The following is a 17851-nucleotide window of genomic DNA, read 5'->3' on the forward strand; positions in this document are numbered from 1 at the left end:
TTCCCTGAGGACTGCTCTGGGTTTGCTGGGGCCCAGTCTGTGAAGGCACATTTTGCACTGTGCTGTGCTTCTCTCTCAGGCTGGTGCACCAGACCTTTCTGGTTGACTTTCCAGATTGTCTTGGGCTGGAAATTTATTTCACTCTGTCATTTTGCGGGTTTTACTGCTCTAGAATTTGTTTAGAGTCATTTTTATAGGTATTTGGGGGGTTTTAGGGGAAAGCTCAAGCAAGTCCCTACTTTTATTTCTCCATCTTGGCTCCATCCCTCAGAAGTTACTTTTCTAGCAGCCTTTCTGATATAATGGCTTCTCAAAGTTCACATACGAGAAAAAACAGAAACACAATAGTAGCATATAAAATTTAATATTTACATTTTTATTTAAATATTATTTAAATTTTTATTTAAATATTATTTAAATTTATTTAAATAATTTAAATATGAAACAAACTTTATTACCAGTCAAGTGACATTAATTCAAACAAAAACATTCCCAAAATATCTTACAAAGAAAATCATTTATCCCTTTTGACATTTCATACTGATTTTATTCAAGACCAATTCAGAGTACTTGAATTTGCTAACATTTATATAATGCTTATCATGTGACAGGTGATGTACAAATTACAGTCATGTGATCCCCATAATATCCCTGGGAGGTGTTTTTCTTTAAAGTCCTCTTTAATAATTAGGAAACCAAAGTAAACAGAGGTTAAATAATTTGTTTAGGGTTGTGCAACTAATATATTTCTGAGATTGGATTTTAACTCAGTTCTTTTTGTATTTTTCAAAATTTTTGCCTTAACACCAATTAACAAATGAATTTTGTATCAAATTCTGACTTACCACATTACTTAATGGAAGGCATCTCATTTAAATGAGAGCGGAATAAATTCTTTCATGTCTAGATCTATATTTACAAAATGAAATAATATAGAATCCCAATTTTCCCAAAGGATACTGATACCACTTCAAATTATAGGGCCAGCTACTGTCAGTTATTCTACTGGAAAAGATCTTACCTGACAGTTTTGCATTCTTACCCATCTTTTAGGATCCATGAAGCTTTTCCAAAGTATGGGGATTGCAAACATAACCTCTGCTTTGTAGTAAGGAAATTATGAATATATATTTTCCTAGATAATGACTAAAATATAACCTTCTAATCATTCTTCAAGGACATAGTTTTTGTATTGTATCCCCAAATATGTCTGCAATTATATTTTGATATTTTCCATATCATAAAAAATAACCAAATAGTTTCTCATATCCTTATCTGAATGAGATCAAAGTCTTTTTCAAGCCCTTTACTTACAGACCTTCTATACATAATATCAGTGCAAACAAACTACAACTTTCTACTCATGTTCTTATCCCTACTTAAACTTTTTCTTCCTGTCTTTTATAACCCTTTAAAGGTGTACCTGCATTGTTTCTCTCATATTATGACTATTTCATTTCTTTAATCTCCTCCCTAATATTTCCTCCCCTCAACTATCTATAGAACTTATCTTTGTTCAATTGATATAATTTTTTTTTTTTTGCTATTCAGCACATATTTTTTTATTCCACTTAACAACAAATTTCTATGCTCTCGCCTTTACAATTCTTAGTCTTACAAAGGCACGGTCTATTCCAATGCCTTTCAGTGACTTTGCTTCTAGTTTTGTTGTTCAGTCATTTCAGGTGTTTCTGACTATTTGTGACCACATTTTTGGGTTGTCTTTCAAAGGTACTAAAGTGGTTTGCCTTTTCCTTCTCCAGCTCATTTTACATATGAGGAAACTGAGACAAACAAAGTTAAGTAATTTCCCAGGGTCACACAGTTGGTAAAATGTCTGAGCGCAGTTTTGCACTCAGGAAGATGAGTCTTCCTGATTTTCAACCCAGTGTTCTATTCACTGTGCCATCTAGCTATCTATTTGTTCCTAGTTTACCTAAAATCCTAAACAAATAAGTTCTGTTATATAATGCATAAAAGAAAATAGAAATATAAGAATAGAAAATTTTGCAACAGAAAACATTTTTTTCCAAATTAAATTTTATTTACTTTTAAAGTTGCTCCCTGATTTTAATGAGCTTCTCTCTTTTCATAGTCAATGAGAGTTAAAAATAGGCAGTTCATAAAATTTAAACTTCATACACATTAAAAAAAAAAAAACTTTGGTAGAAGCACGACCTTCCCGTTCCCCAATCCACGTAAAAAGGGGACTCTAAACAAACTTTGGAGCTTCAGAACGCACAAAATGACACAGAGAAGCTAACCTCCTGCTGAGGACAGCCCAGCAGGCCAGCAGGAATCCAGCACAGCTCTCTAGGAGCCCAGCCCAGCCCCACACTGAGGCTTTAGCCCCAGGGCGGGCCTGACCAGCCCTGGCCAGAGGGACTCTAGAACAGCAGCAGCAGTGGCTGTTTCCAGATTTATCAACACAGAGATGGGAATGACAAGGTGAGAGGCCAGTGCAGTCTGGACTTTGGGACCAGTAAGTGGGAGTGCATGGCTTGTACCCCTGGGGCGAGAAGCCACTGAGAAGTCAGCACAGATGGCCAGCGCCACATGGCAGCTTCAGCTTCTGGCCTGCAGAGTGTAGGGGGACCAAGCATCAGTCTGAAGGGTAAACTCTTGCTTTAACCTGCTTGGATCTAGATTGCAGTCTAGGGTGGAGGTCCTGGGGTATGTGTCCAGCTTGCCAGAGCGTTTGGAGACCTCAGAGAGGGCACCCATCTAATACCTCCAGCAGCTGAGAAAACCCCAGCGTTTGGGACGAAAGCTCCCCTGCCTGGTGGCAGAATCCTACTGTGGCAAAAAGCCCAAAAGTCAAGTAATTGAGTGGCAAAATGAGCAGGCAAAAGAAACAAAGCAGACAGAAGATTCCAACATTACACTCCTATTTTGATGACAAGAAGTAGCAAGGCAAACAGGAGGAAAACAGTGAAGTCAGAACTCCTGCACTAAAAGCTTCAAAGGAAAATACAAGCTGGATACAGGCCATAGAGGACCTTAAGAAGCAAATAAGAGAAGTGGAGGAAAAATTGGGAAGAGAAATGAGAATGATGCAAGAAAATTATGAAATGAGAGTCAACAGCCTGACTGAGGAAAATAACACCTTAAAAAACAGACTGACTCAAATGGCAAGGGAGGCTCAAAAAGGCAATGAGGAGAAGAATGCCTTAAAAAGCCGAATTTTCCAGATGGAAAAAGAATCTGAAAAGCTCAATGAGGAGAATCATTGCTTCAGAATTAGATAGGAGCAAATGGAAGCTAATGACTTTATGAGAAATCAAGATGCTGTTAAACAGATCCAAACAAATAAAAGAATAGAAGGCAATGTGAAATATCTCATGGGAAAAACCACTGACCTGGAAAATAGATCCAGGAGAGATAATTTAAAAATTATTGGACTACCTGAAAGCCATGGCCAAAGTAAGAACCTAGAAAACATCCTCCAGGAAGTTCTCAAAGAAAACTGCCCTGATGTTTTAGAACTGGAGGGCAAAATAGAGGTTGAAAGAATCCACTGATCACCTCCTAAAAAAGATCCCAAAAAGAATACTCCTAGGAATATTATATCCAGATTCTGGAATTCCCAGATTAAGGAGAAAATATTACAAGCAGCTAGGAAGAAACAATTTGAATATTGTGGAAACACAATCAGGATACCCAGCATCTGGCAGCTTCTACACTGAGGGATCAAAGGGCTTGAAATGTGATATTCCGGAGGTCAAGGGAGCTGGGATTAAAACCAAGAGTCACCTACTCAGCAAAACTGAGTATCATGTTTCAGGGGAAAATATGGTCATTCAGTGGAATAGAGGACTTTCAAGCATTCTTGCTGAAAAAAACAGAGTTTAATAGAAAATTTGACATTCAGATACAAGAAGCAAGAGAAGCATGAGAAGGTAAACAGGGAAAAGAAATCATAAGGAACTTATCAAAGTTGAACTATTAGCATTCCTACATGGAAAAACAATAATTGGAACTTATGATACTTTTCTCAGTAGTTGAAGGGATTAGAAATATATATATATATATATATATATAAGGGTATATGGGCATATGAATACATATATATATATGTTTACCGATATACATAGAGGGTACAGGACCAATTTAACAGGAAGGGATGATATTTACAAGGTGAAATTAAGAGGTGAGAGAGGAATATAATGAGAGGAGATGGGGACAGACAGAATGGGGTAAACTATCTCATATAGAAGAGGCAAGGGAAAATGGTTACAATAGACGGGAAGAATAGGAAGGCAAAAGGGAATGGGTCAACCTTATTCCTGTTGAATCTGGCTTGAGGAGGGAATGAAATACACACTAAATAGGGTATCTCACCCTCCAGGAGAGTAGGGGGGAAGGGGATGAGAAGGGGGGATGATGGAAGGGAGGGCAGGCTGGGGGGAGGGAAGTTGGAAGCACCCACTTTTGAAAAGGGACAGGATCAAAATAGAGAATAGAACAAGTCGGGGGGGTGGGATAGGAGGGAGGGAAATATAGTCAGTCTTTTACAATTTATCTACTATGTTATTGTTTTGCATTAGCCACACATGTACAACCTATACTGAACTGCTTATCTTCCCAGTAAGGGTGTGTGACAAGGGAGGAAGGGAATGAATCTGGAATTGAAAGTTTTAAAATCAAATATTCAAATATATGTATATATGTACATATATATGTGTGTGTATATATATATATTCATATATATGTATTATTAATACCATCTTACATGTAATTGGCAAATAAGATACACAGGCACTGAGGCATACAGATCCACTGGAAAAGTAGAAAGGGGTATTGGAGAAAAATATGGGAGAGAGAAGATTGGAGGAGGGGATATCCTGTGGGACTGCTATTTTGGAGCGGTGGGTGGGGGAAAAGCTGGGAGAAAATTTGTAACTCAAAATCTGTCGGAAACGAATGATGTAAATCAGAAGTTAATAAAGCATTATTTTAAGTAAAAAAATAAAATATAAACTTTATAACTTCACTGATACTACTTATTGAATAACTTCAGTTCCCTTCTCTAATCAGTGAAATCACCTTCTTCCCCTGAGCTAATCAATAAATCTCTTACTATCCAGGGAAAGAATGATAAAAGGTCTAAGCATTGATTCCATGTTACTTTCAAGAGTTTTATTCTCATATTTTCTTAATTCTTTTTGAAGAATGATACATTAAAACTCACTAAAACATTTTAAAATTCATAAAAATATTTAAGCCACTATATGGAAATTCACAGTAGAGAAATTGTTTTTTTAGTCACAAATTTAGTCTCTAATTAGTTTACAATGACAAAAATTCTTAACAACTGGGAAAAAGATTCCTTTCCTTTTCTCTCCTCTGCCTCCACAATTGACCAAAGTTAGAAAGGTAGAAAGAGACTTTATTTTATTTTTTTGCTTACTGAAGTCTTTGAAAATTCTGCAGATAAGTTTTCACTTTTCACTTTGAAAATTCTGCAGATAAGTTTTCACTTTTTACTTTCTTTTCCCTTTTGGATGATCATGCCACAGGAAAAGTTTAGTTTACTTTACTAAGACACAAAACATAGACAATGCTAATAACACAATGAAGATTACTGAAACATCAACACTTAAACTACAACAGACAAGAAAAATACATAGAATCGTTTGCTGAAAAAATTTATTTCTTTATCTCACACTGTAAATTTAATCAAAAAGTCCATGAGAGTACATCTCTGCTTGATATAATTAATATAGGAGAGCTGTTTTGAAACACCACCCATCTGAATTCCTTTCCTGAGATGTCTCTCCGTAACGCCTTTTCCTCAGTCTGAAGAGATTCAAGTATCTCTCAAGGATAACTTTGTCTTAGCTGTAATTATATTACAGTTTCTTTAAGTCTTGCTTAGACTGCATATCTGAAAAGGTCTCATTCTTTATTTTGCTGAATTTTCTTTTTCTCATAACTTTTTCAGTCCCTGTAGAGCCTCACTGCTCAGTTGTGGACATAACTGCTAGGATTTTACCAGGAAATCCACAAAGGGTTTGCCACTCCCCTTACCTTTTTAATATGTACGTTCCATTTTACTGAGAGACACCTGCAAAACTCTTTTTCTTACGTGCCTCTAGTATATATGCCTTCCTTTCTTCATGTAAAAGTGAGGGACAAAAAAGTCAAAACTCAGGTTTGGGGATCTATTTCTCCTTTTACCTTCCTCAGTTTTGGTGAGTTAAATTCTTCATTCCTTCACACTTAACTAATCACATGGCAGGGGCATCTGCTTCAGCCAACTGCTGGCTTATGGGAGAGGGGAACAGGTCTAACCTCTTTGATACAGCAGAAGGGACCTCAAAATACTCCTGGCTCAAGAAAATAATTGTTTTCAGGTCTTGTACCCTGATAAAAAGGCAAAACTCAGGAGAAATAATTAAAATGATTTTGTTAAATAACTCAATGCAGAAAACACATTGGCACGCTGATCACTGAGTATCTGCCAATGGGGTTGTTTAAAGAGAAAAGTGTGGATGCAGATGGAATTCATTAGCTACCTCATTTAAAAAAATGTCTACAGAAGATTGAAATAGCAATGTATAATGGGGTATGATTACCATAGTGTAGCAGAGTTCTGTAAGCACAGTATAAGGAAGGCTAAAATTCAAAATTACCTGGGTAGTAATGAATTTAAGCACAATAAAAGAGCTTTGTATCTATTGCAGCTAAGAAGATCAAAGGACAAATGCTTGTATTTCATGGGACAATGATAACAGATGACAGAGTGAGGGCAAAACTACTCACCTCCTGTTTTGTTTCTGTTTTCTCTACCAAGGAGAATGATAGAAAAGGATACAACAAAAATGGTTAAATACCATCTAAATATATAGAAAAATAATGCTAGGTATGAACTCAGAGAAACTGGTTTCAAATCTGTGCTGTGCCGTTTAAGTACCTCGGTCATGTCAGTTGACTTCTTTTGGCCTTACTTGATTTATTTGAACTCTGAGGAGGTTAGGCTAAATCATAAGTGTAATAAAAAACTACAAGAGATGGTAAGAAACTACCTATTTGCCTTCAGTGACTTTAAGAAACTGATTTAGGGGTGGCAAGGTGACGCAGTGAACAGACCACGAGCCCTGGAGTCAGGAGGACCTGAGTTCAAATACAGCCTCAGACACTTAACATGTACTAGCCGTGTGACCTTTGGCAAGTCACTTAACCCCAATTGCCCTCCAAAAAGAAAAAAAAAAGAAAGAAATTGATTTAGACTTTGTAGAGCTATATTAACTGTAGTAAAGTCACTAATACTGTCATTGAGCTGTGGGAAAAAATACTGAAAATGGAAAAGGTACTTCAGGACAATATATATAGATTTTTTTTTTGCTGATTTTCCAAATAAGATATTAGAAACTGTAGATTATAGGCTGGATTTTGATTCCAATTCCTAGTGAAATTCTATAAAAATTACCAAAAAGATCAGTTAGGAGCATTTAGAAAGAGAAATAGGGCAGTTAGGTGGTATAGTGAGTAGAGTATGAACCTGAAGTCAGGAGGACTCATCTTTCTGAGTCCAATCTGACCTCAGACACTTATTAGTTGTGTGACGCTGGGCAAATCACTTAACAGTTTGCCTAAGGTGCTCATCTGCCAAATAAATTAGACAAGGAAATGACAAACAATTTAATATCTCTACCGAGAAAACCCTAAATGGGGTCACAGAGAGTTGGACATGATTGAAATTAAGCTAGTAGATCAGCACAGATTTCATACGTACACATTTGTTTTGGTGCAAACTGTTCAACTATTCCCTGAAATATTGCCTGACACTGAACTTAGATTGTATTTAAATTTCAGCAAAGTATTTGATAAAGTTTTACCTGGAATTCTTGCATATGAAATGGAGGGTAGTGAAGTTAGACAGATTCAGAGATGGGTGGATGTTCATACCCAAAAAATAATGGTGAATGGATCAATTTCACCATAAAGGAAGGACTCTAGTGGAGGCCTCATGAAATCAATCCTAAGGGATATGCTATTTGAAAAAATCAATAACTTGTATATCATATTTGTAGGAGATACAATTTTGGGAAAGATAGATAATATTTTGTTGACAGAATTAACCCAGAAAAAAGAAAACTTGGGGGAATAGAATAGCTATCTTCCAGAAATTCAAGGTTTGTCATGTAGAAGAGGGATTAAATTTCTTATACTGGAGCTCAGTGGGCAGAAATAGGGGCAATGGATAGAAGTTACAAAAATAGAACTTTAGATCTAAGGGAAAAAAATACAACAATAAACTTTCTTGCTAATAATGACTCAATTACTAAAACTGATCTGTCACCTTTTTGACGTGGATACTCACTTCAGTGATATAAATCATAGCCAACCCATGCCTGTTCATCCTGTGTCCCTCTTGTTTAATATCTTCCCATACGATCCACTTAATTACTGTTGCCTTTCCTCAATTTCCCTCCACATTGTAAGCATACCAAATGAGCATTCAGGTTTTCTAGTGATTATCCCATGGTTTTACTACTAAACTAACCGATTTTCTTTCTAAATCCTTTTGCTTCTTAGTGACTTTCTTTTTTAAACTCTGTTCCTTCTTTCAAGTTGTTTGCTATGGTGTACCTTGCTCCCATCTACTGCATAGCTTTTCATTACCCTCTAAGTGCTGCTCATGTTAAATGTTACATAATTTGTAACCATGTGAGAGTATCAATAAAATAAGGATATACCATGATTGGCTTTTGTTTTTGAGAAATGTTCATTAAAAGAGCTCTGCACTTTCCTCAAGGCAATACAGTCAGTTAACTTCTTCCTTTTAAATTTTGGGCCTGATTTATCCATTTTTACTGTCCGTTCATGGCATATATGCTGAAGATAAATGTTCATAGATTTCATGAACATATAGGTGGACCATCTAAATAGATTTTATAATATGGGTAATAAATGTGGAAGTATTCTTTATGTATATTTCCCCCCTGTAAATGATTAAGCCAAATTCTTTTGAGTGGTAACAGGAGGATTTGCAGTTCTCGGGGTGATTTGTCATCTCTAGCAAATCCCTCATCAATTTGGATTCTATGTTGCTCATTCTCCATGACAATTGGGAATAGGATGGGCACTCACTTGTATTCCTGCTTTGTGTGGTACCTGGTGTTAATAATCAGTATCATCAAGTAAGTTATCTCTATTTCATATTTCAAGGAATGCTACATATTTTTGACATATGGATAAGAGATATCTTATTGGACAAGTGTTTTTAAGGAAATATTTTGCTTTGCCAAATCAAATATGTGTATAATAGGTATAAATTAATAAATAAATGTTTATATATGCACATATATAAACATTTACAGATATTTATACATACAATATTCATATTTTATGTAACTTGGTGTATATATCCCCCCCCCAGAAATTTATATACACATATAAATGCATACATATACATATGTGTATACTGGAATTTATCTTTTCCGCATCTTTAACTGAATTAGAAATTGAGAAAGATGTTACCTATTGTGGAAAATCACTTGTGAAAGTCCACCTGTTCTTCAATGATGTCCTTGATGTATATGTAGATAATTTTCATTAAAAAATATGTAGACAGGTGGGCATAAAGTCAGTGGCTGTTGATGTTCTCTAAGTCTCCTTTTTCAGTATTAATAAGGTCTAAGATATTTTTTGCACAATTTCATTTGTTCCAGTTTTCATAAACCTTGAGAGACAATCCCTCAGAATGCTCAACATTATGTCACCTTGAACATGGATCTACCTTTAGTACCCTTGGTCTAATTCAGTGGATTTCCTTGTCTATTCTCTTTAGTGCTATTTATTTTTCCTCTAGAAGTATATCAGAGACTGGGGCTAGAGTTCTTGCATGGTGACTCTGCTATCTTTGATGGTGAAAAAATGTTGTTCATAAAAATATTTTCAATATTTTTTCCTCCATTTTTCCTTATATGTTACTCTCTTTCCATTTCTATCCTTTGAGCTACTGAAATCTTTGCTTATTTAGATCACTCACGAGGCCAAAAAATCAATCCAAATAAACAAAAAAACCCCAACTTGTTTTAGTTTCTCTTGATTCTTTTTGTTTTGTGAGGTAATTGGGACCATGGTAAATATAAAAAAAGGTCTTGTTCAAAAGTTTAGCATCTCCTTCCACCCCTTATGATGATGTGTCAACAGTGGCCCATGAAAATTTAGCAGCTTTCCCAGAGTTACACAAGCAGTGAGAGAAGGATTTAAACCCAGGTTTTCTGACTTCGTAGACTGTGTTTTACAACTATATATAATTTTCCACATACTTTTATGTGTGTGTGTGTGTGTGTGTGTGTGTGAGAGAGAGAGAGAGACAGAGAGAGAGAGACAGAGAGAGAGAGAGACAGAGAGACAAAGAGAGACAGAGTCAGAGAGAGAGAGAGAGAGAGAGAGACAGACAGACAGACAGACAGAAACAGACAAAGAGAGACAGAGACAGAGATAGAGACAGGCAGATGCATAGACAAAGAAAGTGAGAGATGAAAAGAAACTGAGACCAAGAAATTTATTTATGTTATATATGAGCAGATTTAAATTTCAATCCTGATTCTTCTCTTGTGCTTTAAGATTTTCAAAGTATTACATCACCTTATTTAATCCTGACAACTTTTTAAATTTTTCGTTCTGAAGTTAATAAACAGCAGTAAACATGAAATTTTCAATATACAAAAAAAGATTGTATATGAAACCATAAACTTGTTAGTTGCATTTAGTTTAGTTTTTTTTCTGACATATATAGCTTTTCAAAAATAATGCTAATTTAACATAGTAGTTCTAACACTCTCCTGCTCAACTACGGTGATTTTTTAAAATTGCTTCTGCTTTTTATTTTGTTAATGATTTTTTCTCCCCCCCTTTTCATTATGACTATTATTTTCTGTTTAGGAAATATTTAGTCAGAACAAACTGACACATTGACAGTGTGGTCCTTATTTTACAGATGAAAAGAATGACATGACCTTGAAAAAGTCACTTAACCTCTACAGGGTAGAAGTGAAGAATGAGAGTGTTAGACTAGATAGCCTTGATAGTTACTCCCCATTTAAATTTTATGATCTCTAATAGTTTGTATGGTTCACAAGGAAAGGGACCTTTTCATTTGCATATCCAGCAAAGTTCCATGTATTTTGGGTTCACAATACATGTTATTTGAGTTGAATGAATCTTTTCCCTGAGCAACCAGGAATATCTTTGTCAATTTTCCATATATTCAGAAAAAAGGAAATATCAATTGCTTATGAAACAGGTGGTGTTTGTTTTTAGAAGCCAAAATAGATTGTTTAGCAATTGAAGAAAAATCCAGCCCTTATCTGAATGAAGAGAACCTTCTGTAAATGAGAAATGTGAATCTGTCTATATAGAGAACTCTTCAGGATAGCTATCTACATGTCATATCCCTCAAGGCATCAGAAGGCTAATAACACTGCCCCCCCCCACATACACACTATATTCTCAATATTCATCCCTGTACTGCTTCCATGAGTAATCAAGATTCTGACCTGAATGTTGGCCTTTCATGGCTTCATTCTATGACTTAGCTAATGGTGTTACATTTCCTCTAATTTATTTTGCTTTTCCTCTTACCCCAGAGACTAGCCACTCCAAGAAACATACTCTATTGCCCAAGGGTACCAATCTGGACAATTGCTGCCAATTACCATGTAATGTACAGTTATTACTGGTGGGGGAAAAGAGCCATTGACACCCACAATAAATTTAGCAAGGTTGTTCATATCTAGAGTCCAATCCCAATGACAACATATAATGCAATAAAAGATGAAAACACCAAAAAGGAGTCTCTCAAATACAATCTATCTATGATGATACTGAGCCTCTGATGACAAGTTGATGGGGGAGATAGATGTGTATGGGGGAGCAGGAACTGAGAAATACAGCATTTTCTTGACCCCATTACTGATATTCATGAATAGTTTTCTGCCACAAATTTGGGGTGGAGGGGGAGGGGTATGTGGTATTCTGACCTCTAACAAAAGGCTCAGACTTTTGACAAGATTCAAAAACAGGAAAGAACTTGGAAATTTATGATGCATATATTGCTATTTCAAAAATGGGAAAGGGGTTGTTGAATTAGGATGTCCATATAGAGTAATATGCCAGAGACAATAGAGAAACATGGACATTGGGAACCGAAACGATGAAAGTTGCTACAACTGGACCCTATCAGCTGAGTATAAATGAAAGGAAGAGGAAACAATACTAGAGTGGGAAAAGGAAGACAGGTTATTCCCTCAATATAATCACCTAGGGCTAGCAGAACCCTTATAATTGGTGTGTCATGCAAAATGCTAAAGCTGAGCTAAAACTCTCTTCTCCTGTCCTCATTATGGCCACAAGTTTGTCAGTGAAAAACATTGTCTTGGCACTAACTACATAGTGAATTATTGGAGGTTTCATAATCCTTCAGAATACTGATTCATCTGCCCTAACATGAAGAGGTAGTATCATATAATGAAAAGCCCACTAGATTTAAAATCATATGACCTAGCACTGCATCCTGCCTTTGCAATTTACCATCCTCAGCATCCTGGCACACAAATTCAGAGATTAACCAAAAGTCATATCTAGCTAGTTCTAAAATGTTCAATTGGACAATGAAGCATGGTTTTCTACCATTATGCACATCTCCCTACCTCATAAGACACCTTCCTCTCCTTCCTCTTTCTCTCTGAATGTGGGTATGGAAATTTCACAAAAAGTAGTTACCAGTTTTTATTGTCTGGTTCTGATTTACCCTACACAACTTGTGTTGCACAAATGTTTTAAATTTGATGATGTGACACATTCCATAAGAAATGTAAATCAATTTCCTGCCTAGCTACATAAAGTAACACGTGTTTTTACAGAGAAAATATGCTGTGCAAGCATTTTAGTCAAGTCAACAATCATTTATTAAATGCCTACTATGTGTCAGGCACTATGATCAGTATGAGGGACACAAAAAAAGGCAAAAACAATCACTAATCTCAAAGGAATCACAATCTAATGGGGGAGATAATGTGAAAGTAACTATCAAAAAATACGATACATAAAACCTAAATTGGAGATAATCACACAAGGAAGACACTTGGATTAAGGGCAAATGAGAATGGTGTTTATAGAAGGCAGGGTTTTAGCTAACATATTAAGTAACCAGGTAGGCTGGCAGACTAAGGTGTGTGTGTGTGTGTGTGTGTGTGTGTGTGTGTGTGAGAGAGAGAGAGAGAGAGAGAGAGAGAGAGGGAGAGGGGGGGGGAGTGGGAGAGAGAGGGAGAGAGAGAGAGAGAGAGAGAGAGAGAGAGAGAGAGAGAGGGAGGGAGGGAGAGAGAGAGAGGAAGAGAGAGAGAGAGACAGAGAGACAGAGAGACAGAGAGAGAGAGAGAATTCCAGAAAGATTCTCTCTGGTCTAGGGGACAGAATTGGGAGTATCTTGTTTGAGGAACAGCAGATTCCATTGTCAGTTGATGAAAGAGTACACAGAAGAATATTGGAAAGGTAGTGATTTAAAAGCTAAATAGGATTTTATATTTGATTTTGTTTACTCTTGTCAGCAGAAAGTCAATCAATAACTTAATTAAGCATCTACTATGTGCCAGAGATTGTGCTAAACTCTGGGGTTACAAAGAAATGCAAAAAGTCCCTGACCTGGAAGAGCTCAAAATCTAAGGGGAGATAAAGTAAGGAAACAAATATGCCCAAACAAGTTACATGATGGATAAGTAGGGAATACATTAATAGAGGAAAATAACTAGAATTAAGAGGGGTTAGGCATGGCTTCCTCTAGAAAGCAGGATTTTATTTGGAACTTGATGGAAGTCAGGGGAGCACAGAGCCAGAGGTGAGAAGGAAGAGTATTCGAGGCATGGATAACATTTAGGGAAAATGCCCAGAGGTAAGAGATTGACTTTCTCATTTATGGGACCATACAAAGGCATGTCACTAAATTGAAGACTGTGTGTCATGGAATAAGATGTAAATAGACTAGAAAGGTGGGGTGAGGGGAAATTCTAATTGATGAGGGACTTTGAACAGATAGGATGTGGGGAGGGGTGAGAGGTAGTGAGGGCTCAAGGACAACACCTTGGTTGAGTCTTGACCTTTGGGAGGACGGTAGTGCCCTAGATGGTAATAGGTATAGAAGGGAAGAGTAGTGTCATGAAAACCTAGTCAGAAATATTGTCAAGGAGAAGGGGGTAATCAACAGTGTCAAAGGTTATAGAGAAGTAAAGAAACATAGGATTCAAGGAAGGGTCACTGGATTTGACAATACAGAAATTGTAAACTTGGAGAAAGAAATCTCTATGTAAAGATGAGTTTGGAATCCAGAGTGTGAAGAGTTAAAAAATGAAAGGAAAGGAAGTTGAGATTCCTATTGTAGATGGTCTTTTCAGGAAGTTTAGTGACAAAGAGAAGAGGAGATACAGGTTTATAGTTAGTAGGAATGAAAGTATCAAATGAAGGTTCATCAGGAGAGATAACAAGTACCAATTTGGAATGTCTGTTTATGGTAGACATCCAGAATAGGAAAAGAAGGGGCTTAGCAAAGGCAGTTTTATGTACTTGGTTTTCTCCTGACCCTAATAAGAAATAAAGTTCAAAGTCTTTCTGATAGCTGTGCAAAGTTTTCCTCAGATCTTCAAAATATTCCAGCTGTCCTCAAGCATTTTTATCATAGGAATATGTTTCTTCTCAGAATAACTACATTTACATCACACACACACATTATTTTTCTGCCCTTTTCATCAACCCAATAATCCATATACAAAAGTAGCAGTACATTATACTTGACTTAGCTAGGGCAGGAAAGAACAGAAACTTCACCAATGGCATCATGCACACCTTTGCCACATCCTGAAAACAGTGGTGCAATAACTTGTCTTTGATTAGGAGCTGACAAGCTGACCAACTGTGGGAACCTTCAAAATGATCATGCTGTGAACAGTAAGGCCCCTCATTGCTTTCTCTTTAATTAAAAGAGAGAAGAGCAGAGGTCACCAGAGCTCAAAGTCCTGCCACAGTACGATGACCAATCTTCACCTAGAAAAGGCACCAAGTGGATAACAAGAAAGATTGCCTAGAGCTATCTGAAAACCAACCCAGAGACTGGTTCTTTTATAGCACGTAACTATGTCTTTCAGAGACTAAGGGAAGGCACCGTGGATGTGCTGCTCACCTAAGTGTTTGCTACCTTTTAGTGAATCTGTCCTTGATTCAATAGAATTAATCAGTGCAATACATGTTTTAAAAGCTAAATTAAAGAGTAGAAAGATAGCCTCTCTTTGTCACTCCTAGGGCCTTGCACAAGACCGACCACATTCAATAAATGCTTTGTGATACTATGTATTTGGAAAATATCTGGATAAGTGGAACAATGGTAAATTACATGTGCATAAAACTTTGCACTTTTTCATTTGCTTCACATAAAAGGGCAGTGGAGTGAAAAGAGCACTGGCTATTGAGTCAGACCACCTGGGTTCAAATCCCGCCATTAACGCATACATTTATGTGACCTTACTCCAATGACTTGATCTCCCTGAGCCTCCATTTCCCAGGGTTTGTCCTTGATGGCTTCTAAAGTTCCTTCCTGTTCTAGAACTACGGCCTAGTTAGATGTCAGAAACCTAGACCTTTGAAAGATGGAATATTGTCTATTTGAATTTTATTTCACATATGTGAAAATGGAGCACCAATTTAAGGAAATGATTTCCCCAGTCACAGAGATAGTGAGAAAAATTAGCTGAGATAGAAATATGGGTTTCCCTATTGGAAATCTAGTATTATTTTCACTATATCAGAGATATTTATCCTCATTCTTCAAATAAGTAAATGAAAACCTAGAGAAGCTAAATCCCCTACCCAAAAATTACAGAACTCGAAAGATAGAGAATGCATATCCTGTGTTCAGAACCATCAACCAATAACTATTTTCACTGACAAGATTATTGTTCTTAGCAGTAAAAAGAGAATCATCTCCACCAAACAACAAGCCAAAAAGTTCTCCATCCAGTTGTTTATTATTATTATTATTATTATTATTATTATGTTGAATTATTATTATATTGAAACAGAAAGCTCATAGTATTTATTTTATTCAGTCTCTAAGTTATTCACCAGGAGAAGGTCAGTCATTTAGGGATATTAGGGATATTCAAATCTCTTTTTTTGTGTATTGAGACATCTGATTCAGATTTAATGCAGGTCCCCATAAACTGAACAAAAGTAGGAAGGCTATACCTAGATCAGCAATAAAACTATCATATATCACTCCCCCTCTTTGGCAAACTTTTAAAATATTCTTTTGCAGATCAAGATGTGGTTTTCCCTACCTGACAATCTCATTCAGTCCACCTAGAGGGATATTCTGATATTCAAAGATACAGGATCCTTCCTACTTATGTCCTTCCTTTTCCACATTCTTTCCATCCTTCAAGGCTCTCAGCAAATGCCTTTTTTGGGGGTTGGGGGTGGGGAGTCTTATCACTAACTGCTATTTACCTCTTTCTATCTTTCTATCTTCCTTATTCTGTTGTAAGCTCTTAAAACAGAGATTTAAAAAAATAATACTTCTTGCTATTAACACGTAGAGTAAAACCTACATGACTAAGCTGATGTGAGTTTACGCACAATGTCATTTAGGTTGGTAGAAACAATAACAACAAAAACACTGCATTGTTTTTGAAAATCTGCTGCTTTGTCAGTCTAGAAGGTCTTGGTTTTGGGGTGAGTGGAGACACGAACAAAGGGAGAAAATATTGGTAGGAGCTAAGAGGAACCTTACAGGCCATCTATTCCAGCTTCCTCATTTTATATAAGGGGAAAATAAGGCCCAGAAAGGAGTGTCACTGAGTTAAGGCTTCAAGTCTCTTCCAAATCCAAATCTAATCCAAATATTTGCTCTTGCAACTACACCAAACTATCATGGTTAGGTTAAAGAAAGAGAGACAGTTGATAACTGTAACAATAATGCATAACACATGGTGGTTATGAATATGCTAGTATAGTTGTGAATCACAAAAGTAACAGGCTCTCCACATGGAGGGCAGAACCAAAGCCTTTATTCACATACCAGAAAGCCAAAGTCATTACAGAAGCCACGAAGTTGGCTATTTTAACACATGGTTCATGCAATGAACACCCACATTCCCAAGCCTTCCCAACAGAACAGGCTCTCTCAAGCAGGTATCCTCCTCTCTCACTCACAGTAGCTCCTCAGCCTGGTTCTTAGAAGTTCTCAGCAGAAATTCCCAAAGGAAAAGTGTCAGCAGAAGCTCCCAAAAGAAAGGTCTCAGCAGAAACTCCAGCCTCTAGATGCTCACTGAGAGAAATTCTGTCTGTCCAGCTTGTGCTCTTCCTTATATATGTATTAGTTTCTTCCTGTTCTGTCCCTTCCTGTCACATCAGCAACTTCCTCCCAAGGTGTTAACTACTTTTGTGTTAATTAAATAACTCAAACAAGGTGTTAACTTGAAAAAAGGTGTAAAGTACCTGCTTACTTGCCAATTTAAAGGGGCAGGGAAGATTTTCAGACTCCATTAACATTATAGTAAACTACTTCAAAAGGCTACAGTAAGAAAAAAAAGGTAAAATGAATTGGTGAAAATCTTTGACAATAGAGTCAGTTCTGCAAGAGAATCATGTTTTTCTAAAAGGAGGTATTTGGATTTTTATATGTTCTGGAAAAGTCAAGCCCAAACTCATTCCACATAGAACCATAGATTTAAAATAATAAGGACCTTAGAGGTCACCTACTCCAATTAGTTAATTTTACAGAGGAAGAAACTGAGGGCTGGAGAGGTTTATTCACTTTTCTAAGATCACAGAGAGTCAGTATTTGAACTCA

This window comes from Petaurus breviceps, unplaced genomic scaffold, assembly GCF_028583685.1.
Source record: "Petaurus breviceps papuanus isolate PSGF00001 unplaced genomic scaffold, PetGlider_PUasm1.0 90556, whole genome shotgun sequence".
Lineage (NCBI taxonomy): Eukaryota > Metazoa > Chordata > Mammalia > Diprotodontia > Petauridae > Petaurus > Petaurus breviceps.